The following is a 17,239-nucleotide window of genomic DNA, read 5'->3' on the forward strand; positions in this document are numbered from 1 at the left end:
ATAATTACAGATTTATTCTTGGAGGATAGCTTGATTGTCTGTGAATTACATTAAATGAATATAAACTCTTTGTATGTAATATAGTTAAAGTAAACCATACACCTTCTTTTAGAAATTACAGTAGGAGATTCACTCATATCTACAGGTTCATCTTAATATTGCTCTGCCATATTGGGAAGGATAAAAAAGGCAAGAACTTATATGCATGTATGCGTAACCAGTGGACATAGACAACAATGCTTGGTGGGGGGCAGGATAGAGAGGAGGATGTCTGTGGGGGTTGTGAGGGGAGAAACATCTGTAACAAAAATAAATTAAAAAAAAAAAAGGCAGGGGCAATAGAATCCCCACATTATTGATGAAGAGGGATGCTCTAAAGTTGAGTAGTCAGAAGCAAGATTTAAAAGGTGGGATAATAACTTCTAAACTGATGGTAAGGCTATACATATTTTGGAAGTTACTACCAGTATTCTCAGTCTTGTAAGTCGTTATTAGAAATGGGAAAAAAAAATTTTAAAGCTTGCTGCCTGGTTATGAATCTAAAAACACAAGAAAACAAGTGGGAATCTATCCAAGAGTCAATGGAGCCTAGCCTTGAGGAGTCATCATTACATATGTGTAGGACAGAAAGGGTGGTTGTTTTTATTTTGATCTTTTCAGCTGGCTGTATTGAGCCTTTTGTCACTCAACTCACTGTGGTATAAGAACAGTGCCCTTCAAACATGTTGATCATTCCACAGCAAGAAATACAGTACATATTATGGCCTAGCACATACTTACATATATTAAACCATATAAGCAACTGAAAAGAAGTTTAACAAACTGACATGTATTTTCTATTTTTAGCCTATGCCATACATGCATTTTATAAAATTACTCTTTTATTTAAATATAATAAATGATAATAAAGTTATCGATGAATTATAAAATTAGATACATATCATGTATTTATTTATTTTGATAATTATAGATATCATGCATTTTTAAATTTTAAATAAATGTGAATCATAATTTACCAATGGTCTGTGACTATAGTTTGAAAAACAAGAAGTTACAGCAAACCCTTTTGTGGTAGGAGAACACTTTCATGGGAGTTTCATTGCTTTTCATTTCCCAAAGTGGTGCTTATTTCTTTGCTTGCATTTTTTCAACATCAATGTACATAGTGTGCGCAGTTAATTTACTCTTATTGTTATAAGTGTTTTGGAACTTTCTCTTTAGTTCATTTTGTATTTCCAGCTTTTTTTTTCATCCTTTTAAATTATTTGAAATATTTACTTTCTGGTAGAAACTGGAAAGCAAGAGATTGTAAACTGTTTATCATGTATTTGCTTTCTGCAATAGACTAGCAAACTTATAATACATTTCAAAACTTTAGAAATATATTCTTCCTTATAAAATTATGTATATATTTTAATATGGCATAAAACATGTCTATTAACAGACCCAAATTTTAAAAAACTACTAGGTTTTGACAATTATGCTTAGATTAGATATTAAATAGTTAACCACCATCTTTAGGTATTTTTCTTGTTGACAAATTTTGAAGATATGCCTCCTTTTTTTGAACCAACAAACTTAAACTACCTTTTAAAAAAAATCTCACCTGAGGATATGTTTTCGCTGCTTTTAGAGAGAGCAGAAGGGAGAGAGAGAGAGAGATACAGTGATGTGAGAGAGAAACATTGATCAGTTGCCTCCCTTCCCCCACCAGGGATCAAATTGCAACCTAGGTATGTGCTCTGACTAGGAATCAAACCCTCAGCCTTTTGGTGTATGGAAAGATGCTCTAACCAACTGAACCATTAGGCCAGGACTAAACTAGCTTTTATGTCACAAATATTATCCATATCTTAGGTACAAAATGCAAATGGCCAAAATTTTTTTTAACTAAAAATATTTATTTCCGTGATATAAGGATCTAGACATATTTTTGAAGTCATTTTGTCTTTTAGATGCTTCAGCATACCAATTAAAGAATGTATTCCATTCTCTTATGCATCTCATTCAGTTTATTTAATTCCAAGGCTTTCAAATTTATTATGCAGGAAAACAAGTGTTAGAACTTCAAAAGGCTCCCAGGGGCCACTCTTATTTTAAATCATCTTTGGCGTTATCCGTCCATTTAGATAGACATTTTCAAGATGAAGGACCATTGTTTTTAAATACAAAATCATTGAGAGTCCTCAGTAGATAATAACTGTAAGCTGGCTCCATGAAACAGTAATCTCCTAGGGCAATCATTCATCTGACCCTGGAGAGAGATGATGACCAAAACTGAAAGGGCACAGGTTACAGCCTGAGAAAACTCATAGCTGAAGAGCACGATGGTTTATGGAGCTGTGAGCATAAAGACTTGTGTGGGCATCACATCCAGTTCCAGGAAATGCTGGTCTTACAACTGTGAGATTGCTTCAGGTCCTACTTCTGCCAGCAGACATGTTAACTTTACTTGTTAGGAAGCAAAAATCAAACAAAGAAAAAGAAAAGCATTTATTTGGGATCTCAGAATTGCTATTTGGGTAACACAGATTCAGGTAACATCTCAAATAATGTCCTGATCGGGAACAAAAGTCAGGAGTTTTTTAAAGGCAGATGGAGAGGTTTGCTTAAGTCATCACAAAGATTTTCAGTTGGTACTATTAGTAGAAAGTTAACCTTTGCCAAACACAATTGATTGCTAAGACCATCACTAAAAAAGTGACCATCACCATAACAAGTTGTAGATGTTCTTGCAGTGTTCTCAGAATACACTGTGGCCCAGTTAAGAAGTTCATGTTCTGTTTGGTGAGGATCTGCATAAAACTCATTACCTTAATGGACTCCCAGTTCTATTTTAAAAATCCTAAAAATAAGTGACTCTATTTTATTTCACATTTTACAAACTAATATCTATTGAACACTCACTAAGTGCTAGATATTGATTTAAATTCTTTAATCAACTCAATATTTTCTGGGTCATATTATTGTTTTTCTGGCTCACTGAGAAATTATTATTGTTTCCAGTGTTTTTTTTTTTCTTCCTCTTATAGATTTAGCCTAAACATACTTTACGAATCACCAGCCAGTACTTTAAATATTTCAGAAGTTGTAAAGCAGTATCACAGTGTTTTTGTATTGACCACAGTTAGGTATTTCAAAATGAAAATAAAAAATTATATATATATGTAATCTCCTTTGATTCTATTTCTAGATCCTAAAGTCTCCATTTCTGTGATTCTTCCATCATTTTTTAAAAATTTCCCCAGCAGTCTTCTAAGATATATGAGCTAATTATATACCCAGTTTTGATTTAATCTAATTTGAGTTGATTCTTGTCACTTGCAACTAAATGGATCCTGATGAGTCACTTTGGTAAACATATGCAAATAAAGACAGCCTTACTCTTGCCTGACTTTTTTTAAAATTAATTTGTTTTTGTTACAGATGTTCCTCCTTTCTTTCCCACTGACACCCTACTCCCCATCCCCCCTCTCACCCTGTCCCCAGCTTTGTTGTCCATGTCCACCAGTTATGTGTACATGCATATAAGTTCTGTGGTTTATCTCTTCCCTCCCCTGCCCACCCCCTTGCCTGACTTTTTGTAGTATTTTCTTTTTTAATTATACAAAAAATTTATTTAAAAATTTTTAAATTACAGTGTACATTCACTATTATTTGCTATTAGTTTTATGTGTACAGCATAGTGATTAGACAATCATATACTTTACAAAATGTTTCTCCTGATATTTCCAGTACCTAACAGGCACCATAAATAGTTATTACAAAATCATTGACAATATTTCTTATTCTGTACTTTACATTCTCATGACTATTTTTTTAAACTTCCAACCTGTACTTCTCAATCCCTTCATCTTTTTCACCCACCTTTTTCATTGGGACCTCTCAGTCCATGGGACAACGCTCAATCCACTGAGCCACACCAGCTGGAAAGGTAGTTCCATTTTTAATTTGTGAGATAACTCCATACTGTTTTCCACAGTGGCTGCACCAGTCTGCACTCCTACCAACAGTGTATAAGGGTTCCCTTTTCCCCACATCCTCACCAACACTTGTCATTTGTTGATTTATTGGTGATTGCCATTCTGAGAGGTGTGAGGTGATATTTCATTGTGGTTTTAATTTGCATTTCTCTAATGATAAGTGACATTGAGCATTTTTTCATATGTCTATTGGCCATCAGTTTATCTTCTTTAAAGAAGTGTCTATTCAGGTCCTTTGCCCATTTTTTAATTGGATTGTCTCTTTTTGGTGTTGAGTTATTTATTTTATTCTCACCTGAGGACATTTTTGTTTTCACTTTTTTGTTCAGATAGAGTGGGAGGGAGAGAGATGAAGAGAGAGACAGAGAGAAACATTGATATGAAAGATACATATCGAGTGGCTGCCACTCGCACAACCCAACCAGGGCCAGAGACAAACTGCAACCAAGATACGTGCCCTTCGCAGGAACCAAACCCAGGCCTCTCTGGACTGCAGGCTGATGCTCTAACTGCTGAACCAAACTGGCCAGGGTGGTGTTGAGTTTTATAAGTTATTTATACATTTTGGATATTAACTCCTTATCAGATGTATCATTGGTGAATATGTTCTCCCATTCAGTGGATTGTCTTTTATGTAATATTTCCTAATGGGTCTCTTAATTAAGAAATGTATTGTTCTGTGTGGCGTTCTTATCACATAATAAAGCCTGCAATTTTTTTAGTACCAGAACAATTACTAAGCCCCAAGGGGTATCACAGAGTTATTGGCTGTTTGCTGCTTAGAAATATTATAAACAATTCTGTAGACTAGAAATGGCACTTCTGATGCAGTTAATATACATGGTTGAAGATCGTGTATGTGTGTGTGTGTGGAGGGTGTATTTGGATGTGGGAGAGAGTGTTCAAATAAAAAAGCTAAGAAATTTTTAGCTAACCACTCAATCAAATAACAGTGCTTTGCAAAAGCAGTAAACATATTGCCATTGTTTTCTTTTACAAATTTGTTCCTAGCGTATTTTAGAAACTATTTTGACCATTTATTTTCAGGCAACTTTGATCATCTACCTTGGGAATCATATATCTGGAGTAAGTGGAAGTGAAAGGGGTGACAAAGGACTAAATTACAGAGTAACTATATGCAAGGCATACATCATTAAGTGTTTTTATGATTGGAAAATATTGATCCAACTTTACCCCCAAATAATCTGAAAGTATCATTTCTTACTCCTTCTTCATATAATCATTTGCAAAAAAAAAAAAAAAAAAGTATCTCTTCTAGAATCCAAATGAAGCAACAAAGTTTTTTTTCCTCAATGCAAACCCAGTCCTTCATGCCAGAGAGGTGCATATACTATCATACTTACCCAAAATGACTTTCCACAGATTAGAATTAAAATGTGCAAAAGGAGGTTAACTACACAATTATCTCCATGAGAACTGTACATACAAATGATTCAGTTCCATACATGTTGTGTGCTGTTGATAGATTTATTTTTCCATGCTTGGTAATCAAATACATTTTCACTTTGCTCTTGAAGAGTCTATCCACCTCCCTGATTTTTTATTGTGATTCAGACTCTCAAAATCATGCCAATGCAATGCAGTCACTTCAACAACAAGGCAAATTAAATGATTGGGAAAGTATTATTTGTAATCATGAAGAAAGAGCCAAGAACTGATTAGTTAAGGTTATTTTTCACATTATTTTAGCTTCATAAAAATTTATATTAATATGTAAGTTTTTGTTGTTGCAATTGCTGTTATCTTTACTTTCTCTCTTATTTTGGATAGGTGTTCCCTTTGGGGTTCCTATACGACTACTTCTGAATGTGATCCTCTCAAAATGCTGATATAGATTACTAGCAGACACTGAATAACTGCTGTGGTATTCAACAAATGTATTTTCCCATGAGATTTTCAATACAGCATAGAACAGCATAAGAAATGTTTCAGCACAGTTATGCTGCAGGCATTAACACTAGGGTACTGGAAATTCTGCCCTAAAATTTGAAGTGAAAACTACATTTTTCCTTATGTTATTATGGAAAGAAACTAATACACACTTGTAGGAAACATATTTTCTCATCAATCCACAAGCATTATTTTCTTTACAGTAATAGAAGATTAATTGATTTAATATGCATAAAGTGAGGACAGAGGGAAAGGATAGTGAGTTAAATGTTTATCATGTGAGGCCTGGTAATTTCCTTTCAATCATCATTGAAATAAAATATTTTCTCTTTCATGAGTGAGATCCAAAGTGTTTATCCCTTATTTTAGACATCTATCTTCTTGGATCTCAGATTACTGTCATCAAATACCTTGTTATTTTCCAGATAGATTTTATATTATCATTGAGACAGAATAGCTACTTAATTTTTAGGCCACCTAACTTCTTTGTGTGTACAGAGTACATTTAATAAAGTATGTGGTGCAGCATCTGATAACAGAAGAAATGTGTATTCAGATCAAAATAAATTCAGTGAGAGGTTTCATATGAAAGAGAGGTTAATGGATTTAAAGAAAGGAATGGACTAGGATGTTTTGTCATTCATAAGGTTTGATTTCTTTTATCACATTGACTAATGGTTGTTGGTACTTGCCCTTTTCTTATCATAATAATTTAAAATAAATGGAAACCCAGAAGACATTTCCCATTAGCTGAAAAATAACAGGTTAACCAGTGACTTGTACATGCTTGACCTGTCCCTCCACAACTTATTTTAAAACAAAATGAATGGTGATATGAAAGATAGTGCTGTTCTAAAGAATCAAGTTTGATTAGGAATTTATCTACTGATTTGACTAGTAACAGTGCACAGTGGATACTTAAGACTTTTTCTAGATTAATTTTTATAGGTAGTGTGAGTGGTGCAAAGCGTCCTTTGAAAATCCTTAAAAGAAGCAAGTTTTACCTAAGAGCACTTAACACATCAGGACTTGGCATCATATTACACAATAACCAACGAATTAACCAGTCTCCCTCCATAGTTCAAGTGCTGCCTAACAATAATAGTAATAATAACAATATGGAACTTCATGAACAAGTAATACTTTGACAAAGGGATTAAAAAATGACCAACCAATAAATGCCATCAGTATAAGATTTTAAAGAGACTTCTCCTAGACAAAATAAGGTTCTACTTCAGAGTTGCAAGTTGGATTATTCCCTACTTAATTCATCTCCCATGAAATTTCATCTTACTCTCCTTTGAACTCACATAGCACTTTTTCTGTATCTCTATTAGGGCACTTTCTACTTTCTTATCTTCATTTACTAGATTGGAAGCTCTTTTAGGGATCTGACTTTTTCACACTTGTATCCTCCACAGTTCCCAGTGTATAGGAAGGGCTAAATAGTTGCTGAACAAATAAATACCTTAGATGACTATAGAATCATTCACAAAATCCAAGATGATAGGAGATAGCCTCTGAAACAATAGTGTTAAGATGAAATTTAAAACACTATTATAAAGTTGATATTATAAATTGTTATATTTCAGGAAATGGTAAAAACAAAAAAATAAAAAAAGTGTTTTTTTTTTTTTTTTTCATTCAACAAATTTTTCACTGAGCTGCTGAAGTATACTACTTTACTATGAACAGAGGCTGTAAGGATAAATGAGAAGTGGTCACTTTCCTAAAGGAGCATGAATGTGCTAATCTCATGGAAAGCACACTTTAAAAAGTTTTTCAATCTACAAAGAGTTATTAAGAGAAGCCAAAGGTATTTGTGATTATAGTGTTAATCTTAAAAGAAGAATTTGTCTCAAAGGGAAACTTTTTCTATCTAAAGCCCATCCCATAGTGCTGTCTCACTACTAGATTCAGAGCATGGATGATTAGACTTGAACACCTTTCAATTGCTCCCCCTCCCTGAGGATCTAATTTACTTACTGTGATAATGCAACTTAGAAAGAGTTAACATGGATTCCATTAATGTTCAACTTCCTTACTAGAATTTGTCTCAACTTTAACAACTCTCAAAGCAGCTGACATGACCAGCATGACTTCTAAACACAAAATGAATCACATTTTTCATATTTACAGACTCAGATTCTATATAAATACACAATACTATATGTAGTTTCTTAATTTTTAGAATATGTATGTGACTATAAAATGTAGTTATAATAGATCAGTGTTGTCATGTGGTTACAAAGTTGGGTCTCTAAATGTGACTTTTTTTTTTTAATCCTCACTTGAGGACATTCTTGCATTTATCTTCAGATAGAGTGGGAGGGAGAGAGGTGGAAGAGAGAGAGAGAAACATCAATGTGAGAGAGACACATCAAGTGGTTGCCACCCACACGACCCCAACCAGGGCTGGGGACAAAGTGCAACAGAGGTATGTGCCTTTAGTGGGAACTGAACCTGGGACTCTCTGGTTTGCTGGCCGACGCTCTAACCGCTGTGCCAAACTGGCCGGGCTAAATGTGACTTTTTGAACCAAGACTTTAGGGAGCTCCTCAGAATATTTACTATGAGACATGTGCTGAAACTTTCTTTTCATGAGTGAGGTGACATGAGAAGTTAGTTCACAAGACAAAGTCCCATGTTTCTGTTTTCTTTCATCACTAGTGAATGTTTTATCCACTAGAACCACCCCCACACTTGAAGAAATTGCAAATCAAGATGTGTTTATAATTATTTTCTGCTAACATATATGCATTTATTAAGAACTTGAAAGTACTAGACTATTATAATTTGTTTTTCTTTATTGATTTTAGAAAGAGAGGAAGGGAGGGAGAGAGAGAGATGGAAACATCAATGAGAGAAAACATCTATAGGCCGCCTCCTGCATGCCCCCCACTGGGGATTTGGCCCACAACCTGGCATGTGCCCTGACTGGGAATTGAACCATTGACCTCTTGGTGCATGGGTAGAAGTTCAATCACTGAGCTACACCGGCCGGGCTAATATAATTTTTAAGGCAAATATTTGTCTTAGTCAGTTTGGACTACTCTACAAAAATGCCGTAACTTGGGTGGCTTATAAACAACAAAAGTTTATTTCTCACAGTTTTGGAGCTTAGAAGTTCAAGATCATGGTGTCAGCATGCTTTAGTTCTTGTGAGGCTGTCTTCTGGATTGCAGACTGCCAATTCATATGGCAGAAAGAGGAAGAAAGAACTCCCTGGGATTCCTTTTTATAAGGGTACTAACCACATACATGAGGGCTCCATCCTTATGACCTAATTATCTTCTGAAACCACACCTCCTAATATCATCACATTGGGGATTAGAATTTCAATAAATTAATTTTGGGAGGACACAGACATTCGATCTATAACAAAATTTTCTAACAAAGATTCCCCAAATGCATCTTACAACATTGTCATTTGCCTCCAAATTACTAATGCAATGATGCTTTGAAGAGAGTTGTCACTGACAATAATAACAAGCAATAATAATACTATTTACATAGCTCCTTTCATCTTGAATGTTCTTAAAACATCCTATAAAAGAATCATTTCTGATGTGTAACCATCTCTGGGGAAATCTTGGAAGCTATTTAACAGCTGGCCATCAGTTAGAGACAGGAAATGAAGAACGTGTTTCCCAGCAGAAACTGCAGAATATACAGTGTAATTACCTAATTTAGAATTGGTTTAGGACACTGGAGCTAATTAATGTCCATATCCTTGAAAAAGTGGCATTGGACAATTAGTAAATACAGAGTGATCAGGACTTCAATTGTACATCTTAGCTAAAAGACAAGGTTTCCAATAACAGCGTCTTTGCGAATGCTGATTCACTGCTGACTGAACCCTGAGTCATGGTGTGAAGTAATCAAGAGAGTTGCTCATTTCTTAACTGAGAATATAAAGTACACACACACACTTATACAAATATAAAAAGTCTGGATTTATTGAGTTTGCAAATGTAGTAGTGTGTCCTAACACCAAACGTCAACTACTAGGCAGCGCCGTTGCTTCTTGATTCAACAGTGCAGGTGTACCCCATTACATGAGGATTCACCAATGAGAAATTCACCATAACAGAAAAGTAGGGAATAAATTGAATATATGCTTCCAGAAACCTCACATGAACAAAAATTTGCCAACAGACAGTTTCCAGGAGCACATACAAAATGACATCTCCAGTTGTCTGTACCTTGCCACAGAAACAGCAGGATGTGACCAGCTGCTACTCATATCTCCCACAGCCTGTTCTTGGATGTGCTATCAAATCTAGGCTGTGGCAGTAGGGGATGAGAAGTTGCCTGCATGAGGCAAGCATTTGAAACTAAAGCAAGGTGGAAAGAGCAGGGCTTCCTGCATCCCATGCCTGAATTGAGCCATGGCTTCAGGCAGGTGGCAGATGTTCTGAGTTAGTAACTCTACCCCTCTTGTGTTATAATCACCTAGAGGCAGGAACAGGAAAAAAAATCTGGAACACATTCCTTATATATTATAAAGGTCGATGAAAAAAAATTAGTTTTAAAAAAAATTTGCTTTACAAGCAATTTTATTGGGTGGTAATCATTAGCTAAATCAAGTAATGTTGAAATATGATGAGATCTGCTACCAAGTAAATGGTTAAATATTGAAAAGGCAACAAGAATGGAAAAAAACTGTGAACATTTCATAAAATGGTTGAGGGTAGAAATAAATGCCTCTTGAATAGTTCAGCTGGAGAATAAACATGTTATTCATTTGATACATAATTCTTATGTCTTTATTTCCAGGGACATTTTGATGGGAACAGTAGAGTATGAGGTAATTCATATCTTCCTAACTCCCACTTCCTCACATTAATTAGTAACAATTATAAATTCTTAAGGTAGGAAGTGGAGTAAGGCTGATTTTCCAGACTCAATTAATATTTCTAACTATATAAATCCAAATTAAACAGCTTTGAAGAGTGAAAACCAAGATCAAGTGCAATAAAGCTTATCTGACAACTTTAGGCACAGAGTCACTTTACCTAAGTGACTTTTCATATAACTGATATAAATCTCCATTGACTTGATTTTTAAAATTTAAACACTTTAAGGAAAAAAATCTAAAATGAATATATCTAATGAATATACATTAAATAATTTAATAAGATTATAATTTTAATGGCTCCTGATGAGTAAAATAATGATCATTTGTATTGAAAACGAATGACACTCTCAGATGTTCAGAGGTTGTAGGGATTTTTGCCCAAATGGTCAGCAAACCATATACTTAATGCTTTAGCCTGTTGTTTATGGTTTTTCTGCCTCAGGATTGTCAGCTATGAAGTCAATGTGCCTGCAATGCACTCCTTCTTTAACCACATTTCTAATTTACTCTTGTTGCTGCATTTTGCATTAAGACATGAAGTAATAAAGTCAGTGAGAATTTGACAGCAATAGGTATGGGACATTGTATCATTTGCTTGATAACAAACATTTCAGTTGGTAATATTATGGATGGATGAAACTCCAGAATTCCAGTCTCAAAATAAAAACTAACTTGCAGTTCATAGTACTTCATTTTTTAATCACGAAAGAAACAGAGTTATAGGGCCAGGATGAGTGGAAAGAATTTTCAGAATAAAAAATTCTAATGCCAAGCCTAAGAAACAATTCAGTCCCAACATCCAGTAGAATTTTAAAAAATTGTAGTTACTTTTTAATTAAACAATTTGTTATTGTTATTAATTCTCACCCGGGGATATTTTTTCAAATGATTTTTAGAGAGAGTAGAAGGGAAGAAGGGAAGGGAGAGGAGAGAGAGAGAAAAACATCTATATGAGAGAGACACATTGATTGATTGCCTCCCACACATGCCCCAGGGCCAGAGGATCGAACCTGCAACCCTTCAGTGAGAGGGCCAACATTCTAACCACTGAGAACACTGGCCAGGGCTGTACTTTCTTTATAAATAAACTTAATGATAGAAATCTTAACATTGAGGTTTTAAATAATAACCTGCACAACCAATTTCAATGATAATTCCAAGGCAGCCATTGCAAATTTTTGAAGTTATAGTTGGCCAAATGATTTTTTTATATCTTCAGCACATCTTTGTACCATCAGTTCTATTAATTCTATGTTGGATTACTGGAGTTAACAGAATAAGTATAAGAAATATTTTCGTATATGTATTTATTTGTTTTCCTTTTTATCAAATTTATTGAGGTAACATTGGTTAACAAAATGATGTGAGTTTCAGGTGCACAATTCTACAACACATCATCTGTACACTGTATTGTGTGTTCACTACCCCAAGTCAAGTCTCCATTTATCACCATTTATCCACCCATCCCCTCCCCCCACATCCCTCTCCCTGGCAACAATCACCACATTGTTATCTGTGTCCATGTGTTTTTTTCTCTCTTTTGCTCAACCCCTCCAAACCTCTCCTACCCAGCCTCCCTTCCCAGACAGCCTGTTCTCTATCTATGAATCTGTCTCTGTTTTGCTTGTTAGTTCATTTTGTTCATTAGATTCCACATATGAGTGAAGTCATAAGGTACCTGTCTTCTCTGACTGACTTATTTCACTTAGCATAATAGAACTGCCTTATGACCCAGTGATTTCACTTCTGGGAATCTATCTGAAGAAACCCAAAACACTAATTTGAAAGAATATATGCACCCCTATGTTTGTTGCAGTATTATTTATAATAGCCAAGGTTTGGCAGCCCAAGTATCCATCAGTAGATGAGTGGATAAAAAAAGCTGTGGTATATATACACAATTGAATACTATCTGACAGTAAAAAAGAAGGAAAATGTGCCCTTTGTGTCACATATGTATTTAAAGTTAGATATCATGTCCAACACTAGTCTTCTTTTTCCTCCACTTAAATTATCTGGAGTTGACACACCTCTTCCTAAAATAATATGATTTCAAGTCTTCTAATTATTCTTTTTTTTTTTTTTTTTCTTTCTTTCTGTAAACATGTTGCATTTTCTCAATGCGTTCAGAACTAAATGCAATGGTTTTGCTCTAATCTTGCTAATGGATTAAGATTGTGTGCTACTTAATCTGAACTGCAATGCTTTTGTGAATGCTTTTGCATTCAAAGCATGCTACATTTTCTTTTACCATCTTTCTGGTATTTTGGGTGTTTTAAATCCCCGACAGTAGTGTCTCCTTATCTGTGAGGGATACATTCCAAGACTCCCAGTGGATGCTTGAAACCACAGAGAGTACTAAACTCTCTCTATATATACTATGTTTTTCCTCGTTGTATATATTTATAATAAAGTACAATTGATAAATTAGGCACAGTAAAAGATTAACAACAACTAAACATAAAATAAAGTAATTATAATAATACACTGCAATCAAAGTTATGTGAATGTGGTCTTTCTCAAAACATTTTATTGTGCTATACTCATTCTTCTTCTTGGGATGATGTGAGATACTAAAATGCCTTATTAGGTTGAGAACTTTTTCCCTTTTACATAAAAGAAGCCCTTTACACTTTTCTGCCATATCCAAATTGCCAACATCACTACTCTTGTGCTGTGGGACCATTATTAAGTAAAATAAGGGTTACTTGAACACAAGCACTGCCATACTGAGAGAGTTAATCTGATAACTGAGATGGCTGCCGAGTGACTAATGGGTGCATAGTATACATAGCATGGATATGGTGAGCAAAGGGATGATTCATGTCCCAGGCTTGACAGAGCATCACAAGATTTTATCACTCAACTTATAATGGCATTTAATTTAAATGTTATGAATTGTTTATTTCTGAAACTTTTCATATAATATTTCAGACTGTGGTTGAATATGGGTAACTAAAACCACGGAAAGCAAAACTGGATAAGGAGGAGCTATTGTATGTAAAAGGATATTTCTGATACAATTTTCAATTTTAAAAAGGTAGTTCTCAAGTATGCTGGATATTGTGAATGATAGGATAGTTCAATTTTATACTAGGCACTTTTCCTACTGTGTGTACTAAGATACTTTTTGGACAGTTTGTCTAAAGTTAGTTTGTTTAAATTTTAATATAATTATACTTTATTTTTAGGATCCCGGAATGGATGCCAAAACACTCACAAAGAGTTTAAAGGTGGGAACAAAATCCAATGTACAGATTATGCATTATAGAAACGTACACTTGAAACCTGTGTGATCTTATTAACCAATGTCACCACAATACATTTAATTTAAAAAAATTAAATAAAGACTTGAATGTAAAACCTGAAACAACAAAATACATGAAAAAAAAAGTTAAAATTGAAGCAAACTATAATTAGATAATTAGATCGGTAGTAAAATTGATTTTTGCCAATGTAGATGTTCTGGCAACTAGAAGTTCTACTACTTAGATCGGGACACCATTCTTCTTCTAGCACAATCTAAAACTACATTAGCTTTATTGGCAGCCCTACTATGCTCTTATAATATTTTCAGCTGCATGTCAATTAATAATCTTATAATTTTAAATTTTAAAATTATTTTTATTGTGGTAGGAATACTTAATGAGATCTACCTTTATAACAAAAATTTAAATCCAAGATACAGTGCTGTTAACTATAGGCAGGATGTTTTAAAGTAGATATTTAGAATTTACTAATTTTGCATAACTGAAAATTTATACCCATTGAACAGCAACTGGATATCATGACCAATTCTGCAGAATTATGCTCTTTTTGTATAGGCTCTTTTTCTTGGGCCTCCTGGGCAGGCATGATGGCTTTATTCTAAGATCTCTTAAAGATACCTGCAGCCTGGACTCTGCCATATAGTCACATCAGATAGCACTGAAGAATATCCATATTCCTAGTCTGAATAGAAATGTTAAATGTTTCCGGCATCGTTTTATAAGAAATAAAACATGTTTTTCTCCTTGAAATTTTAGAAATTGTACCCCCACCCTTTTTTTTTGGCAGAACAACGGCTTCTTGGATAATATGGATGTCTTCTGATTTGAGTAAATTGCCAGTCCAGTTCTTCATAACAGGCTAATTTACACTGAAGATAATTTCAAAACTGTTTATCTATTAGAAAGGGTTTTGGAAGGCAATATCTCCACTTATTTTTTAAGTAAAATAGCTATTAGCTATTACAGCTTCTCTTTTCACATTGACATTTTATGTCTATCTCTGAAAAGTACATAATTATTATGTTTATCCCCAAATTCCTAAAATCTGCACATTTAATCCTGATATTTAATTAGTTTACTTCTTTCAAGAGAAATGTGTGAATTTGGGCTGTAAAATATAGTGCCAACATTTGTAAGAAAAATTGGTGAGCCAGCTCAGGCTAGAATGCAATAATAATCCCAGGTCTGCCAAATGTCACGGACAGGAGGCAAGCTCATTTACAACCTTAGCCTCGCTCCATTTTGAAAGTGATGTGCCAAGCATATAGACATATAAAGGTAGGTGCGATGGATCTTACGTTTTGTTCTCTTTCCTTTGTTGTGTTTATTTGTAAGAAGATAACTAAAACAACTATGCATAGCCTCTAAGAAATGAAATGTATGGTTAACACAGTATAAAGCCCAGAGGGGAATAATTATGTCCAAAGTGTATAGTTTTTCAACAGATACAAGTACGATCTCAAAGTGTAAAAAACAACACTGCTCTCACTCTCCCTCTTCATACCCCACGCCTATTAAAAAATGTTTTCTAGAGCTAGAAAAGTCAAATCAGGCATTTTCAAAAAATGTATCGTAATACACCCCACCTTCCACTTGACTGATAAAAAACGATGATCTAAACTAGAACAAATGCTCTGTAAGGGTTGATAGGTGATAAACATTTAGGGTTATCCTGGGGGCACTGTTCAAACACTGCATTACAAAGGTCATGGACCTATACCAGACAGAAATGAATGCCCAGTTTTGATTTCTCTTATTCCAAGAATAGCGACATTTCTATTTGGAAATGATTTTATTGTTTGCTAATTGGGCAGGACTTGGACTTTTAGTTTGGATTTCAAATGTACTACCAAATAATAAGAGATCACTCTGAAAGGGCCCTAAGAAATTGTATACTGTAGGGGTCTACAAGTAATGGTTCATTTTATGTGACAACGTTGCTAGGCTATGGTGCCTAGTTGTTTTGTCAGACACAAGTCTAAATGTTGGTGTGAAAGTATTTTGTGTATGTGGTGAATATCTACAATTAGTTGACATTACATAAAAGAGAGAACCTTTCATAATGGGAGTAAGCCTCATCCAATCATTTGAAAGCTTTAAAGGTGAAAACTGACGTTCCCCAGAAAAGCAGGAATTCTACCTCTACTGGAATGTAGAAATCATGTCTGGGTGTCCAACCCATAACCTGTCCTATGGATTTCAGACTCAAGACTACAACATTAACTCTTATCTGAGGTTCTAGGTTATTGATTTGCTTTACAGATATCAGACTTACCAGGTTCACAATCACTTAAGTTAGTCTTTTGAACCAACCAAACAAACAAACAAACATTCCTTTTTTTTTTTCTTGAGAACTCTGAATGATGCAAAGCAGATCTGTTTCTTTTATAGGCTATGTCAGAGTTTGAAAAGTACTTTTTAGTCAGAATGTCTTTAGGTAAAGCATAAATTCTCCAGTTCCCCAGGCACTCACCATTCCCTGTTTTATTATATTCAGTTTTGCCACTGAAAAGTATCGGAGTTTGAGACTCCTGTCCTAAGCTACCTCAGTTTACAGATGAGGAAACTGAAACATTCAGTCATGAAAGGGTCTTAACCAAATTCTTAAGGTTTTTGAAGATCTAAGACTAAAGCTCAGATTACTTTGCTTCAATAGTATTGAACATCCCATGATCCATTTCTACCTTCTAGTCCTTTCACTTTGCAGCTCTTCCAAGAGCTTAGCTTCAGCCTATTTTCAGTAGCCATTAAAAGTGAACAACCCCAAAGTCAGCCCAGTTGGAACCTTGTGTGATAAAGCACTTCTTTCAGGTCTAACAGTGCTTACTTCTCTACGTCTTCTTAAAAGTTTGTGGCTGGCATGTAATTCATTTGTTCCTTTCTTCTGCTTTTGCTGTCTTCCTTTGTGAACTGATAATTTTCTGTAGTGATATGCTTTGATATTTTTTCTGTTTAATTTTTATATATCTACTATTAGTCTTTGCTTATAGTTAGTTACCAGGAGGATTACATAAAACAACTTTAGTTATAAAAGTCTACTTTAATTTGATAAAAATTGAACTTTCATTTCATACAAAAACTTTAAATTTTTAAACTTTACTTCTCTTCCACACATTTTATGTTTTTGATGTTATAATTTACATATTATTGTATGGTTTATCCATTAACAAATTATTTTAGCTGTAGTTATTTTTAATACCTTTAACCTTTATATT

This window comes from Molossus molossus, unplaced genomic scaffold (genome assembly GCF_014108415.1).
Source record: "Molossus molossus isolate mMolMol1 unplaced genomic scaffold, mMolMol1.p scaffold_m16_p_2, whole genome shotgun sequence".
Lineage (NCBI taxonomy): Eukaryota > Metazoa > Chordata > Mammalia > Chiroptera > Molossidae > Molossus > Molossus molossus.